The sequence below is a fragment of the Phalacrocorax aristotelis genome, chromosome 1, assembly GCF_949628215.1.
Source record: "Phalacrocorax aristotelis chromosome 1, bGulAri2.1, whole genome shotgun sequence".
In the NCBI taxonomy this organism is placed as follows: domain Eukaryota; kingdom Metazoa; phylum Chordata; class Aves; order Suliformes; family Phalacrocoracidae; genus Phalacrocorax; species Phalacrocorax aristotelis.
This window is the reverse complement of record NC_134276.1, coordinates 142,125,612-142,143,326: the sequence shown is the minus strand read 5'-3', so window position 1 is coordinate 142,143,326 and position 17,715 is coordinate 142,125,612. Positions and strand designations below refer to the sequence as shown.

The 17,715-nt window shown below is 42.5% G+C and overlaps 1 protein-coding gene and 1 long non-coding RNA gene across 2 annotated transcripts in view; one reads left to right on the top strand and one right to left on the bottom strand.

The window, feature by feature from the left end:
* The window catches only part of LOC142065967 (1-acylglycerol-3-phosphate O-acyltransferase Pnpla3-like), a 59,157-nt gene that overhangs the window by 899 nt on the left and 40,543 nt on the right, over positions 1-17,715 (top strand). The gene's annotated exons all lie outside the window — the stretch shown is intronic.
* LOC142065984 (uncharacterized) lies at positions 11,741-17,181 on the bottom strand. The gene is made up of 3 exons (XR_012663587.1): positions 17,072-17,181; positions 13,811-14,724; positions 11,741-12,611 (listed from the first exon to the last, which is right to left on the bottom strand). It is a non-coding gene; the product is annotated as an uncharacterized LOC142065984 (long non-coding RNA).

The window sequence follows — 17,715 nt, the reverse complement described above, 5'->3', positions numbered from 1 at the left end:
AGCTGCCCTTCAAAATTTAGAATGACGGCAAGGAGACTCTCTTTTAGGGGCAGGAATATCACAGTTAATGGGCACGTATCCTGTAGTGGATCTGCGCCTACAGGCACGGTTGGATGACAATATACTCCAACAGTCTGCCACTCTCGTTCTTCAAGCTATGTTAAAAACTCCAGAATCTGGAAAGCCGTCATTATCATTTACTCGAGTTCAACAGCAGCCAACTGAACCCTATATGCAGTTTGTGGATCGCTTGCGGGATGCATTAGACAAGCAGGTAGACAACAGAGAAGCAAAAGAAGCCCTGCTGTTGAAATTAGCGGTAGAAAATGCAAATACCAATTGTAAAAAGATATTGCAAATGCTGCCAATCAATACTAACCTGGTGCAAATGATCGAGGCTTGCAACCGTGTAGGCTCTATTGCTCATCAAACGGAGTCCTTAGCATCAGCCTTTGCAGCAGCTTTAACAATGAATAGGGACACGAAGAAGCGGTGCTACCGCTGTAGAAGCCCAGACCACTTAGTTATTGAGCACCCTCAACAAAGACGAGGAGGAGCCCCTAGCGTGCCCACCACGCCGTCCACGCTTTGCTCAAGGTGTGGAAAAGGACGCCATTGGGCAAGTCAGTGCAGATCCAAATATAACGCAGATGGACAGCCCCTGCTAGCGTGGCAGGGAAACAGGAGGCGGAGCACTGGGCGAGGTCGCGCAATGCACAAGCTCCCTCGTCACAAGAACCAAAGCAGGGCCCCCCATGGGAACAGCGTCACGTGTGACGGTTGCACAATCTCTAACTCCACCTGGAACGCAACCACCCAGCTTACCACCGTGGGTGCCCTCTCTGCCAGCACCTGAGGGAGTGCCGGACTGGATGTCACCACAGTAGAAGACTCAACTCTCTGGGGCACAGACGTACATCACATTCCATTGAATATGAAGGGGCCAGTTGGGGGAGGGTGTAGTGCACTGTTGCTAGGTCGTTTCAGTACCACCATGACAGGCCTGTTTGTCCTCCCCAGAGTAATTGATGCTGATCATAGTGGCCAAATACAAGCTATGGTTTGGACACTGGCCCCACCGCTGTCTGTTCCAAAAGGAACCCGGATTGCACAATTAATACTTTTCTGAGCAATAGTACTAACAGCCAGTGAAACGAGCTGCGGCTCTGCTGGGTTTGGATCCACAGGGCAACCAGCTGTTTTTCGGACGTCAGATATCAACACGACATCGTCCAACCGTACATGTAACCCTGTGGAATCCTACCGAGCAGCCACAGACGAGCCAATGCAATATGCTAGTAGATACAGGCACAGATATTACAGTTATCGTGGCCAAAGATTGGCCTTCCACATGGCCTACAACATCCCTAGCTAGCAGATCAGTAGGATTTGGAGGCCTGTCCAGCACATTTCAAAGTTCTACAATCCTCACGATAAAGACCCAAGAGGGAACGACATGTACTGTTCATCCTTATATCACACCAATTCCAATCAGCCTGCTGGGATGTGATGTGATGGGACAGTGCAGATTTACCATCTCCACCCCTGCAAATTTTTGGTAGCGGCCATTGAGGCACGACCGCCACTCCACCTCAAATGGACAAGAGAGACCCCCGTATGGGTGGATCAATGGCCGCTCACCTAGGAAAAGGTCACAGCTCTACAGGAGCTGGTCCAGGACCAGCTTGTGCAAAGACACATAGTACCAACAAACAGTCCATGGAATTCCCCAGTATTTGTAATCAAAAAGAAAAGTGGAAAGTTGAGATTGTTGCACAATTTACGGCAAATAAATGCAATCATAGAGGATATGGGCTCGTTACAACCCAGCCTACCATCACCTACAATGATTCCATCCAATTGGAATATAATCATTGTCGATCTGAAAGACTGCTTTTTTACCATCCCGCTGTACCCAGACGATGCTCCAAAATTTGCTTTTTCAGTGCCAAAACTTAAAAAGGGGGAGCCAATGGATCGATATCACTGGACTGTACTCCCTCAGGGAATGAAAAACTCCCCAACAATGTGTCAGTCATATGTTGCAAAGGCAATTCAGCCAATTAGACAATGTTATCCAAATATTTACATGTACCATTACATGGACAATCTATTGTTAGGGAGGCCAATTCATACTGTGCTCAAAGAGGCCCTTCAGGCCTTAAAGCAAGCACTGCAGGATGCAGGACTTCGGATAGCCCCTGAAAAGATACAGACAGAACCTCCGTGGAGGTATTTAGGATGGAAAATTTTGGAACAAACCACCCAGCCTCAAAACATGGGAATAACTGCCAGTATTCGGACCTTAAATGATGTACAGAAACTATTAGGTAATATTAATTGGATTCGAACCCAATGCGGCATTGACAATGCCACTCTTACTCCCCTGTTTGACCTGTTAAAAGGAGACACTGATATAAATGCACCATGAAGTTGGACGCCAGAGGCACAACAAGCACTACAGATAATCAACGATAAACTGTTGAATCAACAATGCCATCATCGCAGTGAAGACATCCCGCTCACACTGTTTGTCTGTAACCAAGAAGAGCAGCCTCTTGCTATAATTGGACAGTGGGATCCGCGACGTAACGACCCTCTTGTTATTCTAGAATGGGTCTTTTTACCCCACCAACCTACCAAGACCATTGCCACATGAACAGAAATGTTTGCTGACCTTATTAAAAAGGGATGGGTGAGAATAGTAGAACTTGTAGGGGAAGAACCTACACTTATTGTGTTACTTATCGTAAAAACTTATCTCACTTGGAGTGTTCAAAATAGCCTTCAACTACAGTTAGCCTTAGCGGGCTTTAGTGGAAAGCTAGATACCCATCATCCCCCACAGAAGATGTTTACCTTTTATTATAATGTTAAAATAGAAAATCGACCATTGTGCCAAAGACAGCCGGTCAATGGCCGTACGGTATTTACCGATGGATCAGGGAAGTCAGGCAAAGCAGTGGTAATGTGGGAAGAGAACGGAGTCTGGAAGCACAAAGTCGAGATTCTCCACGGCTCACCACAAATAGTGGAGCTGCACGCAGTCATAATGGTCTTTCGATTCTGGCCTACTGCCCCTCTTAATATCGTTTCTGACTCCTAATACATGGTGGGCATGGTTCAACGAATAGAAAGAGCTCACCTTAAACATATAACAAAGCAAACCCTGTTTTTAAAATCTAAAGAACAACTTTTTTTAATCAAACAGCAGAAACACCCCTATTGTATAATTCATATTCGAAGTCACACACAATTACCGGGTTTTCTTACACATGGTAATGCCTGTGCTGACATTTTAACTAATGTAACCCTTGCTGCTCCCGTACCAAATGTATTGGTGCAAGCGTGACTCTCTCATGATTTTTTCCACCAATCAACAAAGGCTTTAGCGAAACAATTCTGTATCACCATTGCTGACGCCAAGTTAATCGTGCAGACTTGCCCATACTGCAAGCCTGTGTATCTACCCCTGCCTTAGCAGTGAACCCTCGAGGTTTACATTCCCTCCGCCTGTGGCAAACAGATGTAATTCACATTGCTGAGTTTGGACAACTTAAATATTTTCACGTATCCATTGATATGTTCTCTCATGCAATATGGGCAATGGCCGCCACTGGCGAAACTAGCAGACATGTACAGGCCCATTTCCAAGCTGCTTTTGCTGCACTCAGAATCCCAAGTGGAGCTAAAACCAACAATGGCCCAGCCTACAGCAGTAGCTCACTTAAAACCTTTTTTCACAAATGGGGTATTTGCCATGTTACTGGCATTCCCCACTCCCCTAGCGGTCAAGCTATAGTAGAACAAACACACCACACAGTCAAACAACTGCTCCAAAAACAAAAAGGGGGAGATAGCCAAGAAACCCCGCACAACCGATTAGCAAAAATATTACATGTGATGAACCATTTGTCACTACTATTCCAAAATGATGATACCCCACCTATCATAAAACACTATAAATCCATGAGCAAAGCCCTAACGTCTATTGAACATTCAGAACAGCCCTTAGTAATGATAAAATATCTAAACACGGGCCTGTGGGAAGGCCCTCATCCGCTAATACCTTGGGGGAGAGGGTATGCTTGTGTCTCCACAGGTTGCAGTCCCTGATGGATTTCGGAAAAAGGAGTGAAACCATGGCTTGCGGCCTCATCACCTTCCTTGCCGTCATCAGCCTCTGCCATTCGTGGGTCTCCGTCCAACCACGAAAAAATGTTTGGGGTACCCTCACAAACTTAATGGGACAGGAGTCGATATGCCTGCCCTCAGTCATATGGTTGACTGGATGGGGAATCACAGGATGGTTCAAGGAAATAGTAAAAACTGCTATAGTATTTCTAATAATATTCCTAATTTTGCTTTTAATTTTGCCATTCTTTTGTCAGTGCTTGCAGCGATTAATAGAACAGTAAAAAATGTCTGGCTAATACAAAATAAAAATGGGGGAGATGTGGGGGATGAATTTGCAAGTAACTTAGCACTGTTTGACACGTCCTTGAACCAAAGCAACGCAGCAGTAAAAAACAGAGACAGGAGCGTGGAAATGCCAAGAAGGATTTAAGTAAGCAAAAACAAATAAGGTAGTGCAAATAGAACAGCCTATTAGAATGTAGCGGAAGGCGTGTGCTTAGAGCTAGCTGACAAATAACAGAAACGGTTTGTGCACGTGGTTGCATGAGGAATGTGTCGAAAAGAGATACAAGCAGTGAAAAGCTGACAATAAAGGTCTTCTGCAGAACATCTGTCAGGAGTCCGTGACATTCATCCCTGCCACCAGGTTTGCTGGGAATTCAAAGACAGCTGAGCTACAAAATGTGTGAAAGCCATTTGTTTAGGAATTCCCTGTAAAAAAAGACTCCAGTTGGTACATTGTGCTCAGAGGCTGTGCATCATTCACAAACAGGGTAGTCTACAACAAAAATGGTGAAGCTGGTAGAACATCATTCAGTTATCAAAGTGTATATGCAAATGACCTGAGGATGATCCAGTATTAGAGCTAAATAAAAATCAAATATGCTGTAACAGATGAACCACACTGGAGTGTTTCACTTACCATTAAACTCAAGAGGAGTTGTGGAGGGAATCAGAATATGTAGCCTGCAAAGTAATTTCCAGTAGATTGCTTTTGGCTGTTTAAAAGGAAATTTTTGACAGTATCTTGGTCTATTTGAATGTGTTCCCAGCCTCTTCTGTAACACTTAAACCATTCGGTAATGTAACTGATCACAGAATGTATTCAGTGTTCCCATGAAGTGGCAGGAGGAAATGCAGGTGAAAATGTTTGGATTCTCTCACAATGATGTAAACTGGGACCAACTTCACAGAAGTCACTAGACTACCCTCTGTATAAAGCTTGGGAAAAGAAGATGGTCTTAGAAAAAGAATTAAATGCTCACCTTTAGGAAAATGTTGTAATTTTAATATCTGCGAAAGTAGGATTTAACCCTGGAAACAGTCTGTTCCTATGCTGTTTGGGTATGTCAGTATTTCTGTTGTCTGTCACTACAAAAAGCACTCCTATGCCTTTGTACTCCTGAAGAGTCAGAAGGTGTCTCCCTGTCTTTGCTCTCAGATGTACCTGCTTTTTAGCTGAAGATACTGTAAAGAATGTCTCTGTCTTGATATGTGCGCGTACTGTTGCATGCCTGAAAATGGAGTTTCAGCTTTCAAAATCTATCTGATGAAAAGAGATAAATCTGGCATGTTTTATCTTACCTTTTATTAAACTACTGTAACGGCAACCTGTGTCAAGATTGGAGGGGCATGTTCAAAGGAAGACAGACTGTTTGCACATGTTGTGGTGCCAACTGTATAGACATGAAATTTGTAAATGCTACCACAAGTATTATGTGAAGCTGAGGTAGTGATACCCTAATAACAGCGTGTGATATTGTATTAATGCTGTGAACAGCTGTGCAGTGGAATGGTGTTTCTAAAGCACTGCTGTCTGCTAGTTGTTTACATTTGTTCAGTTAGTACACATGAACTTTCAGAAATGTTTCTTACTGGCTTGGCCCAAATATGAGCCATAGCTGTGAGGTTTGAGCACACGATCCTATTACAGCATTTAATTATTCTAGTGAATGTGGCCGAGGATCAAGCTGTTAATTGATACTTACCATCTTTTGTTTGTTTGTTTCTGGTACTTGTAACCAGGAATGAGTGCTCTGGCCTCATAGCCAGGATGTTAAGGAATCTGATCCCTCTCCTGCTAGGATTTCTATGTAACCATAACCAACTCAGCCTCCCTATGCTTTAATTTCCATCTGTCAAAACAGTGTGTGTACCGTAATCCACCTCACAAGGCTATCTGAAGATAAACCTCTTGCCTCATTACCCAAGCACAAGATTCAAGGCCTTTCCAGGAGACAAGATTGATCCAAATCATGGTTTCTTTGATGTGATCCTGATCAATATGATCAGAATGCAAGGGTTTGTGTTCTCTCTAAAGTGTTCATAATTGGTACTTGGAAGAGCAAGTTGCTCAGTGTCCCAGGCTGCAGAAGACCACTCAGTATTGAATTGAGTAGCAATGCAAATCACTTGGTGTGCATCTCTGAGGCAGGTCCTTACCATATATTTTTCACAAATTTGCAGTGCTTCTAAAATTGTACCCTATAGCATTTCAAATTCAGCAGAATTGGATCATGAGTGCATGTAGAGTCATGTCTTTGTATGAAACATCATACTCTGTACTGGGTAAAAAACTGGCTGGATGGCTGAGCCCAGAGAGTTGTAGTGAGTGGAGCTAAATCCAGTCGGCAGCTGGTCACAAGCGGTGTTCCACAGGGCCCAGTTTTGGGGCTGGTCTTGTTTAATATCTTTATCAATGATCTGGACAAGGGGATCGAGTGCACCCTCATTAAGTTTGCAGATGACACCAAATTGGGCGGAAAAAGCTGCTTGACAGTAGGAAGGCTCTGCAGAGGGATCTGGTCAGGGTGGATCGGATGGCCAAGGCCAATTGTACAAAGTATTACAAGGCCAAGTGCTGGGTCTGCACCTGAGTCAAAACAACCCCGTGCGACACTACAGGCTTGGGGAAGAATGGCTGGAAAGCTGCCGGGTGGAGAAGGACCTGGGGATGCTGGTTGACAGCTGGCTGAACATGAGCCAGCAGTGTGCCCAGGTGGCCAAGAAGGCTAACAGCATCCTGGCTTGTGTCAGGAACAGTGTGGCCAGCAGGAGTAGGGAAGTGATCGTGACCCTGTGCTCAGCACGGGTGAGGCCGCACCTCAAATACTGTGTTCAGTTTTGGGCCCCTCACTGCTAGAGGGACATTGAGTTGCTGGAGTGTGTCCAAAGAAGGGCAACAAAGCTGGAGGACAAGTTTATGAGGAGCAGTTGAGGGAACTGGGGTTGTTTAGCCTGGAGAAGAGGAGGCTGAGGGGAGACCTTATCGCTCTCTACAACTACCTGAAAGGAGGTGTAGCGAGGCGGGGATTGGTCTCCTCTCCCTAGTAACAAGTGATAGGACGAGAGGAAATGGCCTCAAGCGGCATCAGAGGAGGTTTAGGTTGGATATTTGGAAAAATTTCTTTACTGAAAGAGCGGTGAGGCATTGGAAGAGGCTGCCTAGAGAGGTGGTGGAGTCACCATCCCTAGAGGTATTCAAAAAACGTTGAAATGTGGCACTTCAGGGCATTGTTTGAGACATGGTATTGTTGAGTTGGTGGTTGGACTTCATGATCCTAGAGGTCTTTTCCAACCTTAATGATTCTATGTATCACCTTTATTCTTAGCACTACATTTCCCAGCAGGCCATGTAGGGAGATACTTTCAGATAAGAGGAGCTTGCATAATCACCAGCCTAAGCAGCATAAGGAAATGTGCAGTCACTTAGCTGATGCATCACATACATTATGCATTAAATAAGGGCAGGAACAACAGAGGCAAGTAAACAAAAATAATCACCAAGCTGTGATATCACTTCAAAGGAAAAATGCAGGGGATGTACCAGTATTTTCAGTGAGTTAAAGCACAGATCATGTGAGAGGAAGATGAGCAGCAAATAAGTCAGCACTGTAGATTAATGGCTTTGCTTTCCTGAAGGGTCAGAATTGCAATTTTGTAAACCCCCGCCACAAATTGTGCAATAATTCCACCAGACAAGGCAGTGTGGGATACCTTGCATAACTCAGCTAGTCACACTGTAAGTATTCCCCCAGTGAGTTGTAGATAGCTTTAGCTATCTGCACATTTCTATCTCCATTCCATCCTCCCACAATTTTAAATTTGTAGCTATTTTTAACAGCAACTCTTATTCCAAAAAAAAAGGGCTATTTTTTAATTGGGGATCATTTTTGTAGCATAACTGTTTATGGCTCGGACCGAGCCATAAGGAAAGAAAATTTCTAACTTAATCTGCCCTAGGTTTCATTGGAAGAGTTCCCAATGTGGCCTTGTAGGCACAGTGCTGGCCCGGGACCTCTGGTATCTGGATTCCATTGCGAACTCTTGCTGCTTCTGTAGGTGAAGTTGGGTGAGTTACTTTGCCACCCTTCACTTCAGCTGCCCTTCATTGTAAAGGGGGACAGAAACAGTTGATTATATTTATTTGTTCATGGGAGAAAGTACAATTCCATATTGATATATAACAATGCTATCAAGTAATTATGCTTATTAATTATTAGTCTTATGTTCATCATTTGTGTCATTAAAGTTGAAGACAAACAGTTTGGGGATAACTTAAATGGTCACTTAAGATCAGAGCACTGAAGGCAAATGATCATTTCAAGGCAGTGATTAGTGTGGTTTTCACTGTATTCCTGTATTATTATAGAATCATAGAATTACTGTTTTCAGTGTGTTAGGAGAGGCAGACAACTGAGCGGCCTTTGGATATGCTAGTTTCATTACCTCTGCACAATAAAGGGTGTGCAGCTGTCTCAAACAAAACTAGTTTATTTTTAAGGGACCTGATTTGAACACCTCAGCAATTCAGTACCACGAAACCAAATCAGTTTGACAGGAGTTTTTGTGATTGTTATGGCTGCAACACCATAGAAACTGAAGCCTAATAGGAAGTGAACTGGATGTGGCTGCTTTAGTTCTATGGGCTGTTACTTTCCCTTCTAAATGCCTCTGAATTGATCTATCTCAAAGCGAGCTGCTGTAGAAAGGGCACAGATACAGTTGTACCTGATGAGAAGCAGTGAGAAAATTTTCATTTATATTATGCATCTAAAAGTTTGGGTTTTTATCTAAACATAGGCATAGAGGTATGGATAATCATCAGGTCATGGGCCTTAAACCATAGAAGACCCTGCGAGTTCCTGAATGGACTTTGAAGTGCATGCTTTTGTACCAGTTTTCTGCTGTTCAAACAGCTGCAGAATTTCATGTCCAGTTAACAGGGAGCATGTGTACCTGATAAGACAACTCTGAGCTGACTCTGCACAAGTTGGGCTGTTGTGTAGCCGGGTTTGTATAAGGATGTAGGGAGACTTCACTGCTTCCAGATAGCAGCTCAGCCTTCTGTGTGCAGCTGGGCAACTGTGTGTGACTTTAATGGCTTGGCATGGTATTGGACAAGGGACTCCATGCTGTGGTTTGCAATGCCTACCCCTCAGGCACTTTTGTAAAACCACTCAGATACCTGATCAGCATCCCCTAGCAATTACAGCTTTAAATCTGGCCTCCAGGCTTGAAATTTGAAGAAAGAAAGAAAAAAAAGCGTTAAACGAAATTAGTTACCATAGCTGTGCAGTCATTTTCACAATGAGGATGTAGACAGCAATAAAAGGTCACAGCAAATAAAGGAGCTGCTGAGCTGGGCTTCTTAGGAGTGTCTAGAGTTGCTTTAATCTTCAGCGGGTGTTGATCATTGTTCTAGACTACTTACCTTAGAAGGTAAATATGCCATCCTAGACAATCTCTTATATGATTTCAGAAATGTACAGAACAGTCTCTGCTAGACATTCATTACAGAAATTGCCTCGCATCAACACAGAAAACTGAATGGACATGCACAGCTGCAAGGCAGCTTTCTGCCTCATTTACTAACGAATTTCTGGGATAGGAAAGGCCAGAAGGAAGAGATTAGAGAGACTGAGGGGAAACCATTAAAAAGAGAGAAACATATCTCTGCTACTGAGGTGAGCAAGATAGAATGTCAGGGAAGAGAGAGGATGATCGCAGAAGGGTAGTGTAAGTGAGTCTCGGAAGAGTGGCAGCACTTACCAGAGGTGGAAGGATCTGGATGCTGAAATGAATGTGCTGGGTTGTTTGCGAGAGTGGGTGATTGCTTGGCACTGAGACTGCTGCAGTCAGGAGCATTAAAGGTCCCAGAAACATAAGACACAGAAACTGAGGGGTGTGGGAAGTGGAAGACCACACAAGGGGCCTGAAAGAAGGTAAGGGCAGATTTATGTAGTAATGTGATCCATACTAAACTACTTCAAATGTTGACTAGGGCTTAAGATGCAGATGTGAATTGAATGAGCCCCATCAGCACGAATGTGGCTATTCACATACTTAAAATGACCAAGTGCATTAATACTTTATTGTAATGATGTGTCAATAATAAAGGTGTTAAAAGGTGCAGCCTTTGAGTGGGAACTGGTAGTAGTAATGTTCTCTATGTTCATGCATGTATCGCATACATAAGCACTTAACTAGTCTACTACTTCAGAACAGATTTGAGTCAATGATGATGATGATCAAGAAAACAGTCACTGTTGATCTCAGTCAGTCCTGACAGTTCCTCTGTCAGGTTGTTCTACTTTGTATTCTCACTGCATGTGAGCATATACCCATGACAGTTGTCAAGGTTAGACTCGTTCCCAAAGGCATTCCCAGAGTCCAGTATTGTGAGTTATATCACCTGAGCTTCAAAACATACACCTCAGGAAGCGTGATGAGAAAACCTCTATCTGGGACACTAAGCAACTGGTTCACATGGTTCTCACGAATACACCTGCTTCTTATTTTTAACTCCTGGCGTAAGGACTACCTTCATTCTATGTGAGACACTAAATAACAACAAAACGGCTATCATGTAGACAGCCTGTTTGTATGAACATAAGTTTTACAGACTAGAATCAATGCAAAATCCTCCCTCCTTTTCTTTGGTGAGCATCTTTGGAGCAGGTGGTGCCTGATACATGTTACCTGTGAACTTGATCTACAACAGTACTGCCATCCAACTCTGCCCTCAGCTGAAAATGTCTCACACATTCTCAAGACAAAGTAGGTAGTACCATATATGATTTATCATACAGCTAGGACGCTTCTTTTCAGTCTTCAGAGGAAGCTTTGGGAGTTTTTTTGCGTCTGAAATTTGTCTCCTGAGCTGTTTTCTAGTCACTCATTCAGTTCCTAGGGTGTGGTGGAGCAAGAGGAATTTTAAATGACTTTCCTCTTCTGTAATTGTAGGCACTCCAGGATGACAGCCTCTGTGGGGTAAATATCCTGGACACCTACTGATTGCTGCAGCTACTCTGAGGAAAAGGGGTTGCTAGGTTCTAGCAGAATACTCAGCATTGGGGAAGCACAGTGATCAGAAAGAACTTGAAGAGGAGGAAGGAAGTGTGGCTACAGATGCCTTGAGGAGGACAGTTACTCCAAGCATCAAAATGTCATTCCTTCAGCTCATGGTGTAGAGAGTACAAGTTGTGGGTGTGGACCATGATCTTACTGCTTGGTGAAGACGGCAAAGTAAAACCCCCTCACAATTATTCCAGACACTGGTGCAGTAGCAGGCATATACTGCTGAAAGAGAAGGAAATCTTTTCTCAGACAAGGTTTGCATAACATTTCTTATTATGTAAATGGAGTGCAGACAGAATAGCTGTTAGTGCTTGAGAAATTTCAGCCTAGACTTTCCCCATATTTTGCTAAGGCTGCTTCTGTGAGTGGTGGCAGCCACTGTAGCATTCTTCAGGACATGCCTTCTTTCTGATCTTGCCTTTTGCTCCTTGTGCAAAGTGCACTCCCTAAAGGCTTGCGTGGTGCAGGAAGGGAGAAGCCAAGATCTTCCTCTATTCTAACCACAAAAAAGTCTGTTCAGCAGGGAGCAGGAAGAGATGTAGGCAATGCCTACAGCATCACCTGCATGGATTGCATAAGGCACAGGGAGAACAACCCTCAGATACCCAAGAGTGACTACACAAAACTGACTGAACCTTCCCTGTGTGTACCACACCATGACTGGTTCTGTGAGAACAGCAGCATAGTGGCCTGATTGTGCCCAGTTGTCTGTAATGGAGAGTAGCAAACCACATTACTACGCTGCATTACTGTATGTCAGGCTTCAAGGCCACTCTGCCCTGCAAGTTCTGAAGTGATATACAAATGGAAGAGCAGGCTCTTTTAGTGGCACTTGCTGTATTTGGAAATGAAGCAGCTCATCTTTCAGCTGCCTAATCCACATGTTGACTGCCACAAAATTCAGAGATTTTTGGTTCCAGATCACCTCCAATTCCATGCTGATCCTAATATGGTTCTTCAGACAGTCACAAGGACTATGGTACAGTATCTGCTAGCATGTGGTGGTATCATGATCATTTTGGATGTGTCATCAGCTGCATCATGAAAGCACCTGTGAATAGTTCAGATGTAATGTATCTTCTGGAAATGGCTGCAGTCATCTCCTGTGGGTGGACCTGTAATGAGGATAGAGGTCGCAGTCTTTCAAGAGTATGTCATATGTTAAGATGTAATATGACTTATCTTAAGCAGACACATTAATTAGGTTGCCAACTAACTCTGTATGTTTTTCTTATGCTGTATGTTATACCTTCAGTAGCAAGCCTACATGTTTGCTAAATATAATTTGGAGCCGTTGGAATATAGTAACCTGATATTATTCCTAACTACCTTTATTATCATGGTTTAGGTACTGAGTGCTAAGAAAGCATAGGTGCTGGGTTAAAAAAAAAAGCCAACAAAACTGTAAGACTGCAATTTAAATGCTCGATCTTTACTCTTTTCTCACTAGTTTCTATGGGACTGATCATATGAATTAGGGATGCAGGCTTAGTCTCTAAAAAAAGAAACAATACAAATCATATGTACTCCAGGACACATAGTATTTTTCTGAAGTTTAAACATGTAGATGGGAAATAGAAGTTGTAATTTCTAATCCCAGTTTTGCTCTAATTTACTTGATGTACCCACTCAAGTTCTTAAACCTCCTCTTTCCTACTTACGAAATGTAGAGAATGTCTTTGTCTTGGAGTCTTTATGATGGATTTACTAAAGCCTCCTCGCTTATAGCAGCCTCTTCTGAACTAAATGTGAGTGCACCACATGTCCAGTGCTGTGTACTTACCACCGCAAACTCCAACTCCCAATACTTTGTACTTGTTCAACCTTCAGTTACACAGCATAGCAACAATGATGTTGCAAGGCTATTATAACTTATTCCTCTTATTTGTCTTCTGTTGCAGGTTTAGTAACTCTGCCACAAGGACATGTATATGTGACCACCTAGTGAGTTGAACAGTACAAATCCACTCAGGGAACACCTGATGCCCACACATTTAGTATCATTTGTATGAGACAGGAAGGGGGCATCAAAGTAACAGGAGAAATTAAGGCACAGGGGAGCTACTTCTATGACTTAGGAAAACTGAACAAAAACTTGCTTTTAGTTGAGAGGCAGCTGCAATAAGCATATAATTGAAATCTGTGAGAATGGTTTAGAGGAAATGAAATGTGTTTGTATCAAGCACTGACACAGAGGGGACAATTGAAAAGAAAAGAGGCGGTCAGAAAGAAGCTGTTGCCCAAGAAGTTCTGCATTGACAGGCTTGGGAGTTTCTGACCTAGTACTGCAAGCTATTCTGATTATGTCCAGTACCTTGTGTGGCTTGTGCAGGCAGCCATTCCAGGAGCAGAAGGCAAGGTGTCTGAGGCTGCCTGTGTTCGGATGCCATCTGAACCAACTACATTAAGCTTCAGAAATAAGTCTTACTTTCTCACAGATGAGCCTTTCTTGCATTTACCTTGAAGGACTCTGAATGACGGCCTGGTCAAACAAAGATGAAAAACACATTTCATAGAATCATAGAATTTGTGACAAAGCTTCAAATCCCTGTCATCTCTCTCCTTGGACTGTGGCCTAGTCATCAAGTTATACACTGGGTGAGAATGAAGGGTCCTCCTCCCCACCGTGTTTCCTGTGGATGCTGTGGACTGGAAGAGCCTTGGGGCCAGTAGGGGAAACTTCAGAAGTGCATCCGAGCTGTCTTTGGCTTCCTTCCCCTGTTACTGGGCAAACAGAGTGCTGGGGACACTGGCTGATTTAGTGATGCAGTTGTGAGCAGGCTGGGATATAGAGTGCAGCTGTAGGACCCTACAGGTAATGCTTTTTTATTGAATTAGTATTATTTTTTCATTCTCCTCTTTGTTCTTAAAATTCATGGTGGAGGGTTCCTCAAACTGACTGTCTTGAATTGCACTGAATAGTCGTAATAGGTACTTTGAGATAAGTAGTAGAGGAGATTTCTTTGGATGCATGAGAAATCAACATGAAGTAAGGCAGAAGCTGGACCTTAAAGGAGGTATGTGCAGATGAACACAAAAGGCTTTCAATTACTGTTAGTACAGATAAAAGCCTCCTGGACAATTTAACTGTAAGCCAATAGTTACTAAATCAGTGACGGGTGTTCTGAAAGGCTGTGGCAGGAGGAATACTTTCATCATGGAGGTGATTTGGAGAGAGGTTTACTCCAATTGCAGAAGCTACTCCAAGGGTCTTGTGCTCTTAGGAATCTGTCAGAGAAACAGGAGAATATGAAATGAGTTTCTCAATCCCAGCTATACAAGCTAGCGTGCTAGAGAGAAATTTGTTCTATAAGTCTCTAAATACCAAGCCAGAGTCCTTTATTTTTCATATTGCAGCTGTGAAGTTCACATTGCTATTAGGTTAGTGAGGTGCAACTGGCAGTGAAGTGCCAAACATCTTATGCTTTACACCAGTTATGTTTGATTTTTGAAACAGTCACTAGGAAAAGGAAAATGCACAGGGGCACTCCAAACTTAAGCAACAGTGAAATTTTTCAAGTCCTTACTATTCTCTTGCTCAGCTGTAGTCTTCCAAAGTACAGCTTGATTTTTTTTTCCTCAGAAGCTCAAGCTGAGGGTGATATTCTGGATTGCTGCTGAAGGTAAGGCTTTCCCTTGTAACAAGGGATGTAAAGTCTTCAGCTATGGTGGTACATTTGGGCAGGAAGTGCTTTTTGGGTAAGTCTGCTCTGCCCTCCACACGTAGGTCCAAATCCCTTATCGAGCTTCAGCTTCTTATTCATAATGGAGGGCCATATGTTCAAAAAACATTAATGTTTCCTGAACTCCTTAGGTATTTACACTGTGAATTACACTGAAACTGTAGGCAGGCTGTAAAGGTTCTCCAAAGCGCCACTCTGTTCACTACAGGCTGTGCTGAACAAGTAGCCTGCATTATTCTTGCCAAGTTTAGTTTTCAAATGGAGCACTACCTTTGACCAGAACTACTGTTTATTCATTCTTGATGTGACCATCACCTGAAGAAAGAGCATTCGTTTTTAAGTGATGGGAAGTTGACATGTTTTGGATGGGTGTCTCTGCTTCCTCAGCCAGAGTCCTGCAGTAGCAATGTGTTCTCATTGTGTGAGCGCTCCTCTGATCTGCTTTACTACTGGCTAGCTCAGTCATCCTTGCGTTTCTATAGCAAATTAAACGAAAACGTGTGACGCCACATTGAAGTGAATAATGTATGCTCCCATTGCTTTTACCGACTTTGCTGTGGGAGCAGTGATCTCCAGAAAGGGGTAGCCGGGAAACAAACAAGACACAACTGCTCCATAGATTTACAGCATGAACTTGTGGCCAGGCTCATGTTTTACAAATTAAATAGCATGTCCTTTATCTTCAGTGATTCAATTGCTTTTGGTTTGCACTGCAATAGTCATTACCAGAGTCAGAATTGCTGTGTTTCAAAATGGATACTTTACTTTTTTTGTTGTAAAAAATAAATATCCACTACTCATCCTTCATCTGGGAATTGTTTCCAGTGCTAGTGAATACACTTAATAGCAGTACAACTCCAGGCAATTTAAAAAAAAATAACCGTACAATTTCCTACACTGCAATTTCAGACAATGCAATTCACATTCACAGACTGAAACTGCAGTGACTGATGCAACTTCAGATGCTGCTTTCTCTTTCAAGGGGATGGTTTCCAATTGAGAGCTACAGCTGTGACTACCAGATGTCATCCCTCAACACTAGGGACACATTGAGCATAAACTGCATTGCTTTTCATCTCTCCTCTGTCACAGGGATGAAGCAGTCTTGGACGTAACTACGGATTTCAATGGATTTTCATTAAAAAGGACACCTTGTAGCCTAAATAAATATATGCAAGGAGAAAGCAAATAAATAGAAGAAAGAATGTAACTTTAGTTGTAATAGGGAGTCTGTTTTCCTCCCCAGTGCTAGGTACTGCATGACCTAACCTTTGTAATTCTTGTTTAAATGATCCTTTAATTATACCGTTGCATTTGCAAAAGCCAAGTATGTGTCAAATGGGGCTGTCAGCATTTAGCAAGAAATTATTCGTGCTAGCTTTTGAAAATCTGACCTGAAAGGGAGTGTTCCTTCTTGCACAACAAACTAAATCCATTTCTAGTTCCCTTGCACCTGGCTTTTCTCTCACTTAATTTATATCAGCATTACATTCCATGCTGTTGCATGCAAATGAAACCAGAAAAAAAATAATAGGAAAGGAAAATTTGTCTTAATATGTCTGGCTTTGGAATTGAGAAACCAGAACGTGTATTGCCTGTTTATCTGCCTTCCAGCTACTGAGACTGTACACTCTGTGTTGGGAATAGGACTGCATTAATCTGTGCTAGATATGCTTTCTGCATTACTGCTGTTGGCATTACAAAGAAAAAGCTGTAGGATTAAGCAAAACAATAGTTACTGGAGTACTTGTCACATATTTACTTGTAAACACTGTAACACCAGTCACTTTTTGCTCTATGACAATTTATATCAGCTACATACTTGAGCGCTATGTTTTTCCTCCTGTAAACATCTAGTGATAGATAGCCCATTAGATCACAACAAATCTTACCTTTAAGCTCAAAGCTTCAACCAAAAAAGATCTGTTTGTATATATGATTCCTTGGGGTTTGCAAGAAGTGGGTGAGCTGTTAAGTCTTAGATCTGCTTTTTGTTCCTTCTCTTTATAGGGAGGCAAAAGAGTTAGAATGAGAAAAATAGGAGTTATATTTTCTACACATGATGTTGTGCTAATAATAATTAATACAGAGGTATCATTCTGTGGTCTTTTGAATCTGCTGTTACATAGAGTAATCAAACTACCAAAATACAGAAAATGGACTAAAAGTTAAACAACGGTCAGAGATTTTAACTGGATCTTATGAGCTGCAGTAAGGATTTTTTTTACTGTGTAGATTGTACTTGCAGATTCATATATGTTTGAGATATATGCCTCAAAGAACTTACGAAAATTACATTACTGCAATGCAGTATTTTCCTCTGCTCTATAATCTCTTTTCTGATACTTTTGGTTTAAGAGTCGTTTCAAGATTTAAAGGTCATTTTACACAGTCTTTCTTTATTGTAGTTGTTAATAATTGTGAAATGAACATTTGACAAGCTTGGCTGCATTGCTATGCTTTGCAGCATTGCTCTGAGGATCCAACTTATTTTGTCATTCCAGGAAACTACAAATTAATCAAACTTACTTGACAT